The following is an 18,839-nucleotide window of genomic DNA, read 5'->3' on the forward strand; positions in this document are numbered from 1 at the left end:
GTGTAAGTCAGGCAAAATATTTACTCTGCCCCAGGTTCCTTGGTAGTAATAGGAGCATCCACCATATGAAGTCATTCTAAGGATTACATGAGTTAATATCTACAAAGTGCTCAGAACACTGCTTTAAACAAAGTTAAAAAAAATTTTTTAAAGCATTTTGTTTAAAGCTTTAAGCATTTATAAAACAAGCGATTGTTGTTTACTGTTTCTTTAGAATAATTTTAGTCCTTAATGCCATGGAATAAAAGTTAGGTTTGTTTAGGAATTTTCCAAGGTAATTAAGAAGAAAGATGAACACTTCTCACTTTTGTGGAGTGGGATAAAATAAGGAGATATTTTTATCTTCTCTTTCTTGAAAAATAAATGAACAATACCTGAATGAGTGCAACCATTCCATACAACTAAAACCACTCCTTTCCTTATTTCCTTATGTCCAATTCCTTTCTCTCTACTGAGCATCACACACTAACTGTCCTAATTAGTTGGCTTCTGCTCCTTGTCCCTAGCAGAGAATGAGACACCGAAGGAATCACTCACTAAAGCAATTGTTTTGATGCTTTAAGGGGAGCAGGGAGAGTGAGGGAGATGCAAGGGAAGAATAGGAAAATTTTGAGGGACCAAAATACAGTGGAGTTAGAAGAGAAAGGAAATGAAAGCAATCTTTGCCCATGTCTTATTTACACTTTGCTCTGGTCTTGCGGACAGACGCTCTAAAGCTAAATCTAATAAGATTTGTTATTAGAGGAAAATCTCTGTTCACTAAGGACACCATCACTATGTAGTTGATGAAAGACAGGACTCACACAAAAGTAAATAATCAGAGTTCTATACCAGAAAATGTGAATACCAAAACATGTGCACCCTATGTGCCAAAAAGTCTTTTTCATTGTACTTTTTCCATGGTGCTTTTCAAATTCATTATAAGCAAGTTTTCCTGAAGAAAGTTAGTAGCATGTCTGACACAATGAAAACCTGGCCTCAGAAGATGGTTATTATACCTCTCCTTTTTGAATCTGCTGACATGGGTTGCTTAGAAATATTTTTAAAATCAACATTAATTATTATAATATTTGAGTCACTCTAATCAAATTTACTTTATGCATCAGGCAGAACTAGATGTTATGTACATGGTTATGTTCCAGAAAGGCAGTGCATTTCATTATTGCTATGCATCTCCAGAGAAAGTTACGCTTACATAAAGCTGTCTAAGCCCCCAAAAGGCAATGCATCAATTTTCAAGGTCTTAAACAATGGACAAAGGTGGTTTCTTAGGAGAGTAGCTAACACTCTCAGTTTAAACAACAGATAAAGAGTTATAACTAAAAAACGCAGCCAATGTACCTTTCCCTTCAAAATAATATATTTCCCCATATAAAAACCCTGGGCTGATGAAAGGGAATTGCCTTTAACTTTAAATACATACCTTGTTATGGGACCCCATCTTAAACACATATAGAACTTAAAAGTAATGATAATACATTATGACAGACCACAGTTATTCTCTTCTTCATGTTCCTAATTAAATGTATTGTCTGGCAAGTTTCCTACTGAATGCCAAACAAAATGCACATTTTACAAATGTTTGCACATCATGCCAAGTTTCCAGAGGAAGCTGCAATTACTGAAACTATGATAAATTTTTAACATTCTCGTCCTGAAGTGTCCTATGTAATGAAGGCTTTTTAAATTGGGAAATGCATTCAATGGTGGTTTGCTGCCTTCATTTTCATTACAGGTTCTCAGGATCTCCTGTCAGCAAACTGCATCTGCAGTCACTGAGTCTGGATCCTACAGAGAAACATACTAGTGGCAGATGGGATAGACTTAAGAAATATTTTAAAGAACCCAGAGGTCAGAAATATTTAATAAGTAGTGATTACAATAGTTATCTATTTCCCCAGAAAGGAGGGCAGATAGAGAACTCTGGAGTACAGAATCTGCCAATTAATCATTAAATTACAGGTTAGAAGGTATAATGGGAAAGGTTGCAATAACCCAGCAATGTCGAGCCATGGAAAATTTTATTAGGCAAGTAGTAGGGATCATTTGAAACTTAATTTACTGGTGCAACACAAACCTCTCAGCCATCTTTGACCCTGCCACAGCCTTGACTTCCTCTCTCTGTCCTCACCCCTTTTCTGGCATCCGCCCTTCCCTTCTTTCTGCTTTCTCTTCTCTTTTGATTAACTCAAGGAAAAAGATGATACATTCATCAACTCAACTAACTAGGGATCTGGCTTAAGAATAGAAAATATCAAATAGATTCATGGACGTATTTTGTCTTTATAGAGACAGAGAATATCTATGAAATGATTTGATATTTTCTGAGATTAAAAACAAACAAAAAACTGAATTATATATTTTGTACTTTGTTACCCCTCAGTCTTTGATAACAAAGACCAAATTTCTCTTTAATCCTCTTTTGCTTTGATTTTTATATAGAATAAGTCCCATGACATTGTGGTTTACTTGATAGATGAACACAAAACTATGATAGCATATTTTGTTCCGTAGTAAGAGTTAACACAGTGAGCATTTTCTATGTACTAGGCACTATTCCATATACAAAGTAATTTGTCATTATAGTAGCCCTATGAGTTAAAATTATAATTAACCTCATCTCACAGATGAGGAAACTGAGGAACAGAAATGTTAAATATGTCTTTTATCAAGTTACACAGCTAGTAAGTATTGGAGATGGGATTTGAACTCAGGCAGTCTGACTACAGAACCTGCTTTTAATGACTATCCTATACTGTTTCCAATAAAACACACTAAGATAAAATTAAAATATTAATTTTAGTTGTTAACTAGACCTATTGTGATGGTCATTTTACAATATACACAGATATCAAATTATTTCATTATATACTTGGAACATACAAGTCAATTATACCTCAATAAAAAAACAAATATAATAAAAATAAATAAATAAAGGGAAAAATACTAAAAAGATTTATTCAGACATGCATGGGAGTTACCATGAGTACAATAGAGAGCAAAGATGAGGGTTAGGCACTAGGTGGTTGAGAGGTCACCCACAGTGACTTACCCTCATAGTACAGCCTCAGAGAATACAACCCATATATGTTTCCCAGTCCAAACAAAATAAAAGTGTGCTACATGACATAGGCTTTTGGAATCATGGCAGATGGTTGAAATGATACCAGTAATAGTACCAATACCCAGATCCCTATAGTCCTGGAATTTCTTTCTTGAAATAGTATTATTTTTCTCTGCTTTTAACCCAGTACCCTTCCTCTGTCTCCTCCTTTCAAGAATTCTAAACACAAAACTCACATTCAGCCACTGCACAGCCATGCTAGATGGGAGACTGCATTTTGTTCATTTCTAATGTAACAAATAGAACTTTATCTGAGAATTTTAGCTTTAGACCTAGTTATTTTATTTAATTCTAACAATGAAATTTAGTGATGCAATAATGTGGAATAAGATGAATATGTACATGAGAAGTAAATTTTGTATGCATCCCAGTACTGTCAGTTATTAGCCAGTAGTCTTGGGTAAATGACAGTTTGACTAAGCTTATTTTCTCTTCACTAGAAGGATGATTATGATACTTGCCATATGGTAAGGATTCATAAAATCATTATTTTACACACTATTTGGCACATATTAGTTGCTCAGCAAAAGTTAAATTTTGCTTTCCTTTATCCTTTAACAAATAATGATATTTTATAAAAATTTACCTTTTGACTTTATTTAAAAACTACAGTTTATTAACTGATGTGATTAAATTGAGTTCCTTCTTATAACTGCTGACAATATGACTCTGTATAAACTTGTCCATAACATCCTTTTACAAGAAGAGAAAAATAGAAAATATATATACCCATAAATTCAGTGTGTCTCTAGTCATTGTGTTGTTCAAGGTTGCTCTTTAGCCCCTTATAAGTAGTTGACTTACAATTTGTGACCAATCTTTTTGACAGTATAAACTTTGTAAAGTGCAGGTAATGATTTAGTTCTGTATTGGTACTATCCAAATTCTCTTACTTGTAATTCTGACTTTATATACAAAAGGAAGGGGTAATTATCATGGAAGCAACAGAAAATGACGAGATAAAGACAGAGGTACTGAACTCAAGCAAAGTCACACTGCTTTCCTACTAGTCAACATGAAACTTTCATTAGGTACTTCTCTCCCTCTGGATATTACTTTCTCTTGTCAAGTGTCAGTCTCAAGTTCTAAGGACCTGTAACAGTTCTTGGACAGTCAGTGAGTGTAATCAACTAACAATCATCTTGAATAATTAGAATCCTGAGGGGCATTTGGGATTCAAGTCTGAAAAAGTTGTTGCCCCATGAAAGAAGGAAAATACTGTCTGAACATTGTATATATATTTTTTCATTTCTGCTCCTCTTGTTCCATAGTATTCAGATTAGCCTAACTGCTATAACAACATCAAAATATCTTAGTGGCTTAGCCCAATAAAATGTATTCCTTTCCCACATCAAGGTGGATTATGGAGTGGTGGGCTGTATATACTATTTAAGAACCTGGGGTCCTTCTAGCTACAAGATAACCTGTCCCCTAAGACATCACAGCCCTCTGCTGGATCCGTAGAATCCAGACACACAGACTAGCGTTAACTCTAAAGAGGGCTGGGAAATGTGTTCTGTTTGGCCACAGGAAGAAAACAAAACAGACTTTTATAAATTCACAGCATTTTCTCTGCACTTACTCCCACACATGCTAAACTTCTGTATCCTCTTTTTTTTTTCATTTTAGCACCAAAAGTGTGTGTTCCCTGTGAAGGGAATTTTGGATGTCACAAGTACATGAAAAATTTGGAAAGTACCAGAGCTCTTCCCCAATACAACTGAAATTATAAGACATATACTGTACCTGGGCAGAAGACCAATTCTATTTTTTGTTTTGAAATGTTTACACTGTAGATGGTCTATTATTAAAAATAAAAACTATGTAAATTTTACTTTGTGTATAGTGACAATCATCTTTCGTGTTCAATGTTGTACTTGTTTATGAAGCAGGTTTAGGGCTTATTTTAGAGATCTTTGGAGGATCAGCCTGGGGAGGATACTTTTCGTTATTATTGACACTATTATTGTTGCTGCTGTCCTTATTTTTGTCTGGGTGTTAATGAGGTGTGTGGGGGAAGCAGAAAATCCCTTCCTTAAATCCAAAACTAGTTTTCTAAAAAAAATATGAGATATAAATCTTCTCTCTGTTCTTCAGCCTTCAAATTCCCTAGTCTACTCTCTACCTGTTAGTGTATCAAATTCTAGATAGACTATGATACTTAGAGAAAGATTTTGGGAAGTATCTCTTAGGGCCAAAACCACTAAATACCTAGGTAGAAGCAGAAGTAGAATTAGAATGAAGGATTTCCTTGCAAAGTTTGTTTTCCAGTTGTAAGCAAAGAAGAGATCAGCCAGTCAGGTATTCTTATTTTTGTCTTTAGGAAAAAAGATAGACACCTTCTTCAGTTCTTCCTAAGTGTGAACATTTAACTATTTTTTTCTGTGGTATTTTATACTGAAAGCACACCTAACAACAAAGTCTTTGTGTGCTTCCTGTATTCCAGGGACCATAGAAAATTGCTCAATTTGTCTCTCAGTTCTCATATCCAGAATTTCTGCAGTGTTGTGCAGGCTGTTCCCTGCACAAATTTAAGAGTTGTCATTGCATATCAAGGATGCTCCCATAACATGCTTATCACAATGTATGCAGCCTTACATGCTCATGCTATGCCTAGAATCTATTATCTTCACTCTATAAACAAGAAATAAAAGCTTAGAAACTTTAAGTTCCTTAACTTTTCTCCAAGATAAATGAGTACCAATTGATCTAAATTTAAAAGCAAAGAGTTTAAGTCATTAGTACTTTCAGAGCCAATTTTAAAAAATCATGTAGTTGGAAGCATCATCAAAGGTTTTGTCAGAATGCATCTTGAAGCATAGAAATTCAATGAATAGCTCTGAATTAGTGGAATGTTTCATATATTATGAAGAAATATTCAAGAACAAGAGATTCCTTGTCATTGTTCTGAGTCCTATTAAAGCATCATTCTCTATCTGACCATTCCCAAGGGTTATGAAATAACCTCTTTGAATTTCTTTTATCAGCAACCTGACATTTCTCTTTCTTTTTTTATTTTTTCTTGTTTCTTTTTTCACTCTATTTAGGGCTAAAAACAGATACATCTGGGGGAAAGAAAAGTCACAGTTGTTTTTTTCCCTATTTCCTGGACTTTTGACTTTTGGTACAGAGAGAGATGTAGGCTAGTGGTGGGGGCCCAGGATTGACCATCAGAAGTTCTTTAGAACCAATAATGAAGCCATTAAGTTTATTTGAGAACCCTAACACATGTGAAAATCATGGTGCATAGGTAGATTTTTCTAGACCTCAGCCCAATTTTTGAGTAAATTAATGATTTTTAATATCAAATCTAAAGAACATCGATGGCTAAGACACATTGTCACCCTCATTTACTCTCCTGATGGCAAAGAAAGTCCTGCATCAGCCTGGAGGGGAAAATAGAGTTGGTAGTTGCATGGATGCTGATTCTCACTGCTTCTTTCTTCTCACAACGGGTGTCAACCTTGTACCAATTGCTCTAATCATTCTTCACAGGCTCCTTGTATTAGTTTCTTACTGCTGCTGTAACAAGTTATCTTGTTACAAGTAAACTCAGTGCCTTAAGATGACACAAATTTTTTACTTTATAGTCTGGAGGTCAGAAGCCCAAAACAACTTTGACCAGGTTAAAGTCAAGGTGTCGGCTAGGCTGGTTCCTTCTGAAGGCTCCAGTGGCAGAACGCTTTCTGTTGCTTTTTCAGCTTCTTATGGCCATCTGTACCCCTTGGCTGTGGCTCCTTCGTCCACCTTCAGAGCACATCGCAGCAGTCGCTGTTTCTGTCATTGCCATCAGTGACCTCCTTTCTGATTGTAAGGACCTCTGAGATTCCATCTGACCTGCCCACATTACCCAGGATAATCCTTCCATCTCAATATCCCTAATGTAACCACATTTACAATGTTCCTTTTGACACAGAAAGTAACATTCACAGGTTCTGAGGACCAGGAGGTAGACAGCTGGGAGAGCCGCTCTTCAGTTTACTGCAGTCTTTGTGAGTCCCTACCCGGTCGTCAGACTTGTCTCCTGCGAGGGAGCTATGGGACTCAGACCACACCAGCTGGAGCAAACTGCCAGCACTCCGGTGGTTGCTTCTCTCCAGCTTGCTTGTTCTTTTTTTTAACCTGACCTGTATTATTCCAACTGCCAGTAAAACTGTCAGGTTCTTGGTTCTTAATGGTTTGCTAGCTGTGTGTTCTTTTGTTTACAATTCATATTAAAGTGTAGGACCTGGGGATATTTGGAGATCTAGGAAAACCAGAGTTAACTAGAGAGACACTGTATGTACCTGGTGCCTCTCTCTTTTCCCCATCCCCCACCCAATAATTTCAGCCAACCTTTCTCTCCTCTTGGAGCTACACATGGAACACAAGCATTGAAAACATATCAGACTCTAGCCTGGGGCCGGAGGAGAGGAGGAGTTCTATTTGGGGGGAGATAAGGGAAGTTTTTCAGGTGATTAGTGTATACAGTAATTTCTTCTTGAGACCTACAAGCTTTGAATACTCTGGAACATGTTTTCATGTGATATTCAGACACCATATACCTGCTGCATACTTAAAGGAGTCATTTTAGGGATAACATTATAGTTACTGAAACTGTGAAATAAGCGATAAACTCAGTGGTGGCTCTCCAACCTCATAAGGGTAGTGACAACTGACAAAGAAATCTACTTGTATCTTTCCTTGTGCATGGGAAAGTAACCCCTATAGCATCCATTCCCCTGACCCCTCCCTGAAAAAAAGACTAAGTCATTATTCATCAAAACCCTCTCAGTACATAATAGGAAATCTGTACTCAGCACCAACGTTTGAAAACAGGTCTTTTCTCGCTGTCTACACAATACTTTGCTAAGTGTGAACATTAATCAAAGCCAGTGTACTGTAAATACAATCACACTCTGACTGGGAGTCCGTCTCTTTCCTGTTGGCATTGGCTTCAGCATTAATCACATACATAATCTCTCACTGAGCTTGGGCATTTTTTCCAGCTTCCCCTTAAACCACTGTGATATACTATCTTCTCCTGCTCCTCTAATATCAAACCACATTTTATCGGCTCTGAAAATAATCATTTTCAATTTATGAAAATAATATAATTTAGCTTTTATTTAGCATTTGACCTTTTTAAAGCCAGCATACCAATCTACTTCTCAGTCTGGTCGCAGCCCAATGTTATCCTAAAGTTCAGATAAAGAAATGTTAGGGGATGAAAGGGCCACCAACTTAGTCAAGACTTGTTGCAGCTAACAGGTTGGGCACAGGAGGTAGTTCAAGGGTCTGGCTTGCCACCAGCATCCGGGCTCGCGGTTGTTTCCGAGATAATAAAAACCAGTAGATCTCTGGCCCAGTTTCATCAGAATATAGTCACAGTTTTTTAAATTTTAGGATATTCTAAAGTCAACCACTTTCAATCTGCTTATTCAGGTTGAGTGTGAATTGAGATACAGTGTTTTATGTGATTAGTTTTCATGTTAATGTGCCACTATTACTGCTCTCCATTGATTTACATGGTTTACTGTGCTATTTAAGTGTGTAGTGACACAAGGTTGATTTTTTAAAGGGTATGATTTTAAAATTTGAATGAAATAATCAGCTCCAGAATTCAGACACACACATTGTTTTTCACTTTCTCCCCCTGTCAGGCTTTCTACCCAGTTATTTATCTAACATGATATGAGTCAACATACTTAATGCCTCCTCATTAAAAGAAGCTAAAGCAGTATTATAAAACAGTACTTATCCAGCATCACGCCCGACTGTGCCCTCCAGCCTCTCGTCTGTATGTGTTGGCCTTTTTCTAAAAATCTCTGGCCTTGGCATAAAATAGACTCATAATATACTCAGAGATTTGACCTGCTTTTTTGGATGGCTCAGCCTGGAGGGTCACGTGTTAATATCTCACTGAACTATATTAAAAAGGACTATAACTTAGTTTAGAATTGTTTGCTTCGTGATGTATTTCTTAGTAGGCCAAAATTATAATAGAAAGAAGAGAAAGTTAGGGCTTAGATATTCTTCCTTCCTTTCTTCTTCTTTTTTTTTTTCTTTTTTAACTTTCTAGGTGTTTCTGCTCTTGGTTAGGTGTAGGTGCTTGGTGCTGCCCAGCAGTGTGCCTTGGGTCAGTGTCAGTATGTACTGGACCACAGATTTCCTCCACCCTTTTCTATAGGGGACTTACTTCACTCAAGGCCTGCCAGTTCTCTCTTTCTGAAAATAGGCCTCAAAGATTCCCCAAAATTCTTTCGAAAACTTTAATGATGGCATGCAAGCACATGGAACCTGACTGTGATGGCTGCCTTTCTTACCTATCTAGAACGCCTCCCCAAACCCCAGTGTTTTTCTTTTTTGAAAACATTGCTTGAAATGTGAGACACTAAGCCTCTAATTAAGTGGGGTTATTTAGGAAGAAAAGAATAGGAAACAAGAAAACTAACAGCTGTGTGACAGGATGGTTACTCTGAATAAAATCCAAATTTCTTGCTCTCAAGAGAAAGCTCATACAATTCATTTCTATGGCTTACACTCTGGTGCTGAATAACTCTTTTCCCCCAATGGGAAAAAATGACATTTTCCCAAAGGCTCAAATCATTAAGACTGTGACTATTCATAGTATCTGCTCCAAGAAAGTAATATGCTTATGCCAGGAGCTGGCAGTCTTATGACATCCCCTCTTCACATTGACGTTTGATGCTATAAACAGCAAAACATCTATAGTTTTTGCCAAATAGGCTGTTTTGGGGCCTTTACTCAGCCTGTTCTGTTAAGCATAGAATGAGATAACACATATTTTACCTTTATCCTTTATGTATGTATATTTATTTATGTTACATGTATACTATCATACTAACAAATTATATATATATAAAAATTGTAAAGAGATCAGTTAAAGATGAAAGAAACTTTCTAAAATATCTTGCTAATGATAATGTCATTAAAAACAATCTCAAAACACAAAATTCCCATAATGAGAAATTTAACATGAGTATTAAAGAATATAAATCTATAATTTTCTGGATAATTAACTGCTTTACCCAGTTCTTGACAATTTTGACTAGGTCATTATTGATTTTATTTTGTGATGTGGCTGACCAGTTTCTCCTCCTAGGAATAAAGAAAACTGTCAACCCTGACAGCTTGTTCTGTGCTTGGGCTTCTCTTAATTATCCTCAGTTCATGGGGCTTTTTCTAAAAAGTTTAAAACAATAGATCGAATATAATGAATGTTAACTTAGTCAAAACTAGATAGTATAATTCATAAATCCAGTTAAGCAGGTGCACATTAACTATGTTATGTTGAAAGCTATTGAACAAACGAAGGCACCATTTTCAATCCTTATAGGATGGAGAACTCTCTTGTCTGTGATATGCGGTAAAGGAGATTTCCCATGTCACTCATATATTAAATACTAGCTAGCATACAATTCTTAAGTTTTTGATAACAAACATAAAGTTTCTAATTTTTTCTTTCCCATCTCCTATAGCGTATCTCACAGACCCACTTTGGAAATTATTATTTAAAGGTGTACCTCAAGTGTTATCTTTCCAGAAAGCCTCTCCTGTTGCCTACAGCAGGAAATACAGATTTAATTCCTCTGAATACTCCTACTGTCTTATACCACTCTTGAGATTGTCACCCCTTTCTGCCTTAAAGTTATACGCATACATGACTTAGTTCTTGAACTAGATTCTAAGCTTAGTGGAGGAATAGTCCACGGATGATTCATGCTTGGGTTTCTTAGAGCATCTGGAGGCAGGGAGAGCTGTGGGGAGACCAGCCATGACTTACAAATTGTAGTTCTTCCAAAAATACGTGTTTCAAGAAAGTTGCAAATAAACTTCATGGTTTTGAGTTATATTTTGTATTTTTGCTCTGTTAGGCAATATCAAACAATAGATTACTAGAAAGCATGAAAGAGAGGAGCATGATATAAGAAAAGGGCATTTTTCTTTTAAAAGTTCAAAATAAAGGTCAAATTCACAATGGATAATCATCTCTGAATAACTGAAATTAGGCAATGGATGATTATCTTAAGATACTTTTTTATTCTAAAATTTTAAAATACATACGTACCTTCAACATATGCTCATCTATTATATACTTTCCTTCTTTTCTAAGTTAGTTGCAAATAGAAACTATAAAAGACATGTTCTTATTATTTCTCATTTTAGATTATGAACATTCCTATATTAGAGAAGGAACATTATATAAGCTAAAGAACAAATAAAAATAGTTTATTTCTGTAAGAGAAGATGAAATGGTAGACAATAGGAATTATTTTTAGGAGCTTTATAGAACAGCAAAGAACTAAAGGTGAAAGGTGAATTCAAATTGCAAGAAAACATTTTTACAAATAAGAAAAAAAAATCTAAGGAATAAAAGAGCAACTTATTTTTAAACATAGCTACTATTTCTAGAAAAGCTTGAAGGGCTGGGAATTGTAGGTTCTGCTCTTTCTTCTGAGCTGAGCTTGGGCATCCTTTATAGTTTTCTATATACTCAGACGGCTCCCAGGGATCACCAAATTGAGATGAAGGATTTAATTTTCTTTTCAAAGGTTATGTTCCCATCACTAAGCCATGAATGTGATAATTAACTGTGGGGAAAGTATGCCAGCCCAGGCTGGTGGAATTACAGAGGTTTCAGCTGGGCCAAAATGGGCAAAGTAAAGGGCAGTTAAGTCATTTGCACTGCTGCTTACGCTGAGGATTCTGAAGGCGATGCCCCCTCCCAGAAGGGGGCCTCCTGCTCAAGTCTGGCTTTTGGAAACAATATTTCATATCAACCACCTGGGAAGAAATTCTTAGTAAGCAGGAGCATATTTTCTTGCTGAATTTTCTATTTTAACAATGAACAAATGCATGCCATATTGTCTCTGGCGACTGGAGTTACCACTTCCGTGGGATGATGCCTTATCTTGGCCAATCCTGTGCTGGAGATTGAAACAGATGCCCCTGTCTCTGACCTCATCATGACCTATTGCTTTGAAGGGATCTCAGCCTACCGGGTCTCCAGGGTGCCACTCTCACATCCCATCAGATACAATTAATTCTTTTTTTTCTGGTTCTACTCACTTTTCTCTGCCGCTGTCTTCGTCACCCTGTGCCTGGCAATCTCTTTCTCTTTCTTCTCTCCTTGTTGCTTTTTCTTTTATTCTTTGTTTCTTCCCTTTCTCTTCTTTTTTTTTTCTCTCCCTCTGTTCCCCTACTAGTTAAAACTGAGGGTACTTCTTAGTCCTTCTTGTGGATTAAACAGATTGCTGACTCTCAGTTTCAGAGAAGATTTAATGTTACCCATAATGATTTAAACTATATGGCATTTTACAAACTAAAGAGTACTTTCCTGTAGATAATTAATTTTGATATAGCCAACAAATCTCCAGTACAGGATTGACAGAGGTTATTAACCCCAATTACAAAAGAAAATACTGATGATCGTGTAAGTTAGTGGCTCAATTAAGTTTACACATTCAGGAACTGGCAGAGTAGGGGGTCAGTCAAACCTGGTAATTTTGATGCTTTCCCTATGTTTACACAATCCCAAGTTGCCGGTTTCTTATATTCTCTTTGGGGCCAAAACAAAAACAGACCCTCTTTATCCTATTTTTAATCAGGTAAGGTTAAAGATTTCTGAGACTCTAGGAAAAGCTAATATACTTCCATGAAAGATGTTAAAGAACTCATACATTTAGCTGATAATTATTATTGGTTATATGTAAGGTTCTTTGTTAAACAGTATGATGGTTAGAAACGTGAATAAGGCATGGCCCCTAACCTCTGTAACATACGACTGGATGGAAATGTAACTCCACTGGAAAGACCATTTGGGCAAAGACTGTCTTTTCTATTCTATCTTAAGGTTCATGGATGCAAAAGTAGAAGAGTAGTTCATCTAGTCATCCATTTATTCACGAATTTATTCAATAAGTGTAACTATTGGGCATTTTAGGTATAAACCAGGATTTTGCCTACACTCTTGCACCCTGAAACTTGAAAACTATAGCTAATATAGAAAAGTTAAGAAACAAATAAACATGTTAAAAAAGTAAATAATAAGATAGTTTCATATGGTAATTGTAGTAAGATGAAAATAAAACTGAGAAATGTGATAAAATACATGTTTGAGATAGAAGATAATGTTAGTTGAAGGAGAAAATAATATCTGTACCAAGTTTGGAACTGACAGAAGGCATATAATAATAATTGAATGTGTATTTAATAAAAGATAAAACTTCTACATCATAAAGTCCAGCTGGAGTTGTGAAAGTAATCCAGAGTATTTCCAAAGAAGCTAATTCTTTTCTTCACTAAGTACCATAAGCCACACATAATGATATTAAAGGATAAAACTAAGTGAAATGAGGCCAGTGAATGAAAAAAATAGCTAATCAGAGTGAACATGAATGATGATATTTTCTAATGACAAATGCCTTTGAACTACACAATTATAGAAACTAATAGTTGAATGGGAACTTGATGGCCAATTAGTCTAGATTCTCTCAAGTGTGGAAATAATTCCTACAACCTCCATGACTAATAGTTACCTGATTTCTGACTGTGTATTTCCACATGGGGGGCCCATAACTCTTTGCGAAGAGTTTCTTTCTTTTGAATTGACAGTTTAACTGTCAGCTATTTTTTAAAAATTGAGCAAAAATCTGAATTCTTCATATTGGTCCTAGCTCTGCCCTCTGGAGTAACACAGAATGTATCTTCTACAAGAACAAAGGGTTGGATTCAGATATTTGGCACGTTTCTTTAAGATACTATTGTATTTTCTTTAAAAAAATGCATTCTAGAATACTGAGGAAGGAAAAGGACCTTATAAAAATCAAATGTAATGAACAAGCAAAGAGGAAGAAAAAAAAAACTTTCTTTACCTGGAAGTAGCAACTTATAAGGTTCTTTAAGGCCCAAACTAGGGAGGAGAAAAGAAAGTAAGTGGAAAATACCTGATCCTAGAAGTCAAGATTTAGGCAGACCTGGAGAAGCACATGAGCTCATTGTTTTTTATCAAAACTCAAATCCATTAGAAGAGAATACAAAATGTGGAAAGAACAAACTGAGCCCTCTTAGATAATTACAGTAACAGGCAGCAAACAGAGGGAGAAATTTTGAAGAACTTAAGGCCAAGTTTCCGTGAAGAACTAAGGTGTTGGCATTGACACTGTGCACAATAGGCGGTGGAAGTCTGGTGGCTTTATGGAAAGGGAGTGAGGGAGGAAGACATTAGAGGAAGGAGGAAGAGAAACTAACATTTGTTATTTCTTCCATCAGTTAGAACTACATTTATTGTAAGATGGTATTTGAGCTTTAACAAAGTACTAGATGTTTTAGCATTGAACCATTATAGATGAAAGCAAGTCAGTTCATAAATGGAAATAGGTAAAAATTTCACAGTCATCTTCAATTCTGAAACATTCACTATGGTTAATTTTCTATCACCTGAAAGTATGAATCTAACTTCATTCTCTGTAAGCATAGTTTTGTCTCCCTATAGACAACTTTCAGGCTATGTTCAGCCTTGTGTAGCAGCCATAACATTTCTCCCTCCCTTGTTTGTTTTTGTTGCTATCCTTGGATTTTTCTACTACTCCATTATAACTAGTTTTTGCCTCTGTCAAAATTGATGCTATCAACACCAGGAATCTGGATGCTTAGGACAGTTTGCTGCGAACAGAGGAGCCAGGGGAGGAGGGACAGTCAGCACTTAGAAATAGTTGCTATTTAACCTAAATATCAGATTTATCATCTTTAATATAGGCATAGTAATGTTGGTCCTGCCTATCTTGTGGAATAATTTACAGTTACATTGGTTAGTGCACATAGAAGGGCTTTGTGTATCTCAGATTCCTACAGTTGTATGAGTGCTATTAATGGTTCATATGATGTTGGAATTACTTGAAGTGAGTACTTTAAGAATCTGTCATAGTTAATTAGTAGACACTCATGTCAATTGATACTTGTCTAAATTTCCTATAAATGTGCACAAGAAATGTTCCATCTTTGGAGTTTTATTGAGAAAAATGAGCACACTTATATAATAAACTACCCCCCTCAGCTGTAGATACTTTTTTGGTCTTACACATACATCTTTCTTTGATAATCTACATTGATGATTAAATTTATTAAAATAATCATTATTTATTTACACATGCTACTTGTTTATATTATTTTCATGAAATATTCTCCTAAAGGAAAGATAATATATTATTTTCAATAGTTTAGTACATTATAAAAACCATTGTATTGAATGGACCAGTATTCAACAAAGAAGATTTTTGTGAAAATAGACTTATAAACACAGAGAACTTATGGTTGCCATAGGGGTGAAGGGTGAAAGGATGGGTGAAATAAGCAAAAAAATACCCCAAATCCAGTAGATGATGTAACTTACATGTACAAGTATCAAGTAAATTTACATGTACTGGATCTCAACTACCATAAATTTCAAAATAGTGGATTCTAAATTATGTAATGTTAGTATTTTGTTAATGTTCTTTTAACTGATCATTTAAAATGATAATTTAACTGATAATTGCAAATGTTTGTGCAATACGTGTTTATTTCAAATGAAAATTTTTCATTTGAAATAAAAAACTTTTCTATTTGGAGAAATTACTTCTGCAATTGAATTTTAGTAAAACAAATAGGATAAGGTCATGAAATTTAATTTAGGCCTTACATTGTAGAGGAATATGATCAAATTTTTAAAATTTACATTTTGGGTTAGTTGTGTTTCTAGAACATCTGTTATGCTATTATGACAGGTGTTTATTGATATGGATGTCTAATCAAATCTCTTGGTTGCTAATAGCTTGGCAATTCAACATCCAAATAGTGTCAAAATCCTTGATTATATGTTGAGATCTGTGGCTAATTGATTTAAGGCTGTTTCTCTTGACTAGCTTCAAAAATTAAAAACTGTCCTGTATACGTTCCTTTACAATCTCAATATTTTTAAAAAATTTCTAAAGTGGTTCAGTAATGAGAACTTGTGAAGAAATAAGAACCTTCTAAAAGCCAAAGTGTGTCTTCATTCAAATTTCTTTAGACCCTTCATTTTACAAATACAGATAAAATTATTTTTAATGCCTTAGGTTGGGAGTGAGTTCACAGAGGGGGAATAACAACATAATACTATATATATATATACACACACACACACACACACACACACACAATACACACACACACACACACACACACACATACACACACAGAGAAAGGTGTACAGAAAACCCTTTTGGGCATATGCAAGCTCAGATTTTCAAATTAAATTTTCTTAAAATTATTAGGTTCTGAGGAGTGGAAGTCAACAAGAAGTAATTTGGTGGCTCTCAGCAATTTGGTTGCATAACTTCAATGGATGGTGGGTGGCATTTATATCACAGACTCTGCACTGGAATTTCCTTTTGAATATGTGAAGGCATGACAGAATCTCAAGAAAATTTCTGTGGTAATAGTACTAAGTACAAATTTTTGAAAGTATGAAAGAGCAATTATAAATTCTGAAAGTTTATAATTTATTTTCCTATGGCACACTTTACTTCTATCACTTCTATGAGAATATTTGTCTTTTTTATCTATAGTGGTTGGATATGTGTATTTGGTCCAGTACCAGTGCTGCCCAATAGAGAATTCTGCAATAATGGAAATGTTCTCTACTTCATATGGTAACCACTAGAAATGTGACTGCTGAGCACTTAAAATATGTCTTGTACAACTAAAAAACTAAATTTTTAATATTATTCATTTAAGTTAATTTATATATTTATTTAGCCACACTTGCTGAGAAGCTACTCTCTGGGACAGTGCAGGTCTAAATCATACTATATGACTTTCTGATTTTCTAAAATTTGCTCATTGGAGTTCAGGATGATACTTTACTAGCATATATACTAGTGCTAGAATTCCTTGATTTTTCATCTACAAGAAGGAAAATAACATCAGCAACTAATAGACTACTGATCTTTCTAGATATTGTTTCTTGTGGTAGAAATAAAGCCTTGATAGCAATGGGTATAGTTCATTAGAGTGTGACTATATTCAGAACTTTTTGCAAATGACCTAGATCAGGACAAACTATGGTTTACAAGCCAAACTCAGCCTACATTTTTGTAAATAAAACTTTACTGTAATACGGTAACACCCACAATCTACGTATCGTCTATGACTTAATTGTGTGCTACAACAGCAAAGTTGACTAGTTATGACTGAGACTATATGGCCTGCAGTGCCTAAAATATTTACTACCTGGACCTTTATGTTAAAAGTTTGCTACCCACTGACCTACATGAATGGTTGTATGATAAATGCTAGGATAAAATCTCTCTTACAGAGAAGTACAATATCTCAGTTCATTTCACCATTTATAATCTATAATATGTTAATTTGTAATGTATTATCTATATGGTTACATATACTACATGCATATTTATCATAATGAATAACATATCATACATGAACATTCAGTTATACATATAATTATTCAACAAATAAAACCCTATGTGCTTTCATTTAATTTTATGGTAAATTTGATGTACCATCATTTATAGCATCTGTTTCTAATATAAGTAAAAGGGAGGAGCTAACACATGTGTCTGGTGAAAAGAGAGTATTAGAGCTAAAGTGGAAAATAAAAATACATTCCAAACTCATTTTATAGATAAGAGGTGTGAGATGCCTAAGGACACACAAAGGTAATAACCATTTCATCAATATACATTTATTAGACACATCTGTTGATATAACCACCTGGTTAGGTCTATGCATTATGAAGGATTCAGGAACATGGTACCTTAGGAGCTCCAGATGCAGCCTGTGAGGGAAACCCTGTGAGTTGTTCCTGGGTTATGCCCTCATCTCAATCCAACGGGAAGACGGGCTTCAGATTAGATTCCCATCTTGGTTTCTATAGAGTGTATATTCCATGATATCAGCTGATATTAGGACACAGGAGAATGGCATACATAAGGGAACACATATGGTCTACTTTTAATGATAAAATCATAAATGACCTATATATCTCAGAGGATAGAGTCTTAATTATTCAATTTAAGCTCTTGAATTTCAGGTTTTATTTTTTTCATAGTAATTTTGAGTTATTCTGAAGATGTACTCCAAAACAGAAATAATCCCATTTGTATTAGCATTCAGTTGTCTAAAAAACAAATCTAATTTCACTGAAATTAATTTTAAGATTCCTTTCATTGTTAGGAGAAATTCTTAAATTAATGCTTTCTGACCTTAGTGGAGCTTATGCTTACTTTCAGTCTTTAAATAGGAAATGTATTATAAAACAGATGTGCTTCTTCTCAAAGATAATCTGAAATTTTTGTTTGGCATTACTTCCCTGAGGGGCTTTCACTGAATTGATCACAGAGGTTTCTAGAAGGTGTCGAAGAAAGCACTTATAATTTAAATTAATGCATAAGGACAGAAATGGGTATTTCAGATACCACACTGGCAGGGTCTTTAACATTTGCTCTACCAACCTTCCCTTTAAGTAAAAACTGATATCTCAATTTAGGACTTTTTCTCTCTTCTTTCAGTCTAACTGAATAGATCTTGGACTTATACTACAATTAAGGTGTACAGTACAGTCTGAACTATATAGGTGCCTGAATTACATTTTCCTTTTTCAGCAATATATATGGATTTAGACTTTTGATTGGGTTGTGGAATGCAGAGGTACTCAAAATGTAACCCACCACTC

The 18,839-nt window shown here is 35.2% G+C and overlaps 1 protein-coding gene across 4 annotated transcripts in view; it reads right to left on the reverse strand.

Annotated features, from left to right (window-relative positions):
* CTNNA3 (catenin alpha 3) overlaps positions 1–18,839 on the reverse strand; it is a 1,667,940-nt gene that overhangs the window by 57,621 nt on the left and 1,591,480 nt on the right. The window lies entirely within an intron of this gene.

Source organism: Manis pentadactyla, chromosome 8 (genome assembly GCF_030020395.1).
Source record: "Manis pentadactyla isolate mManPen7 chromosome 8, mManPen7.hap1, whole genome shotgun sequence".
In the NCBI taxonomy this organism is placed as follows: domain Eukaryota; kingdom Metazoa; phylum Chordata; class Mammalia; order Pholidota; family Manidae; genus Manis; species Manis pentadactyla.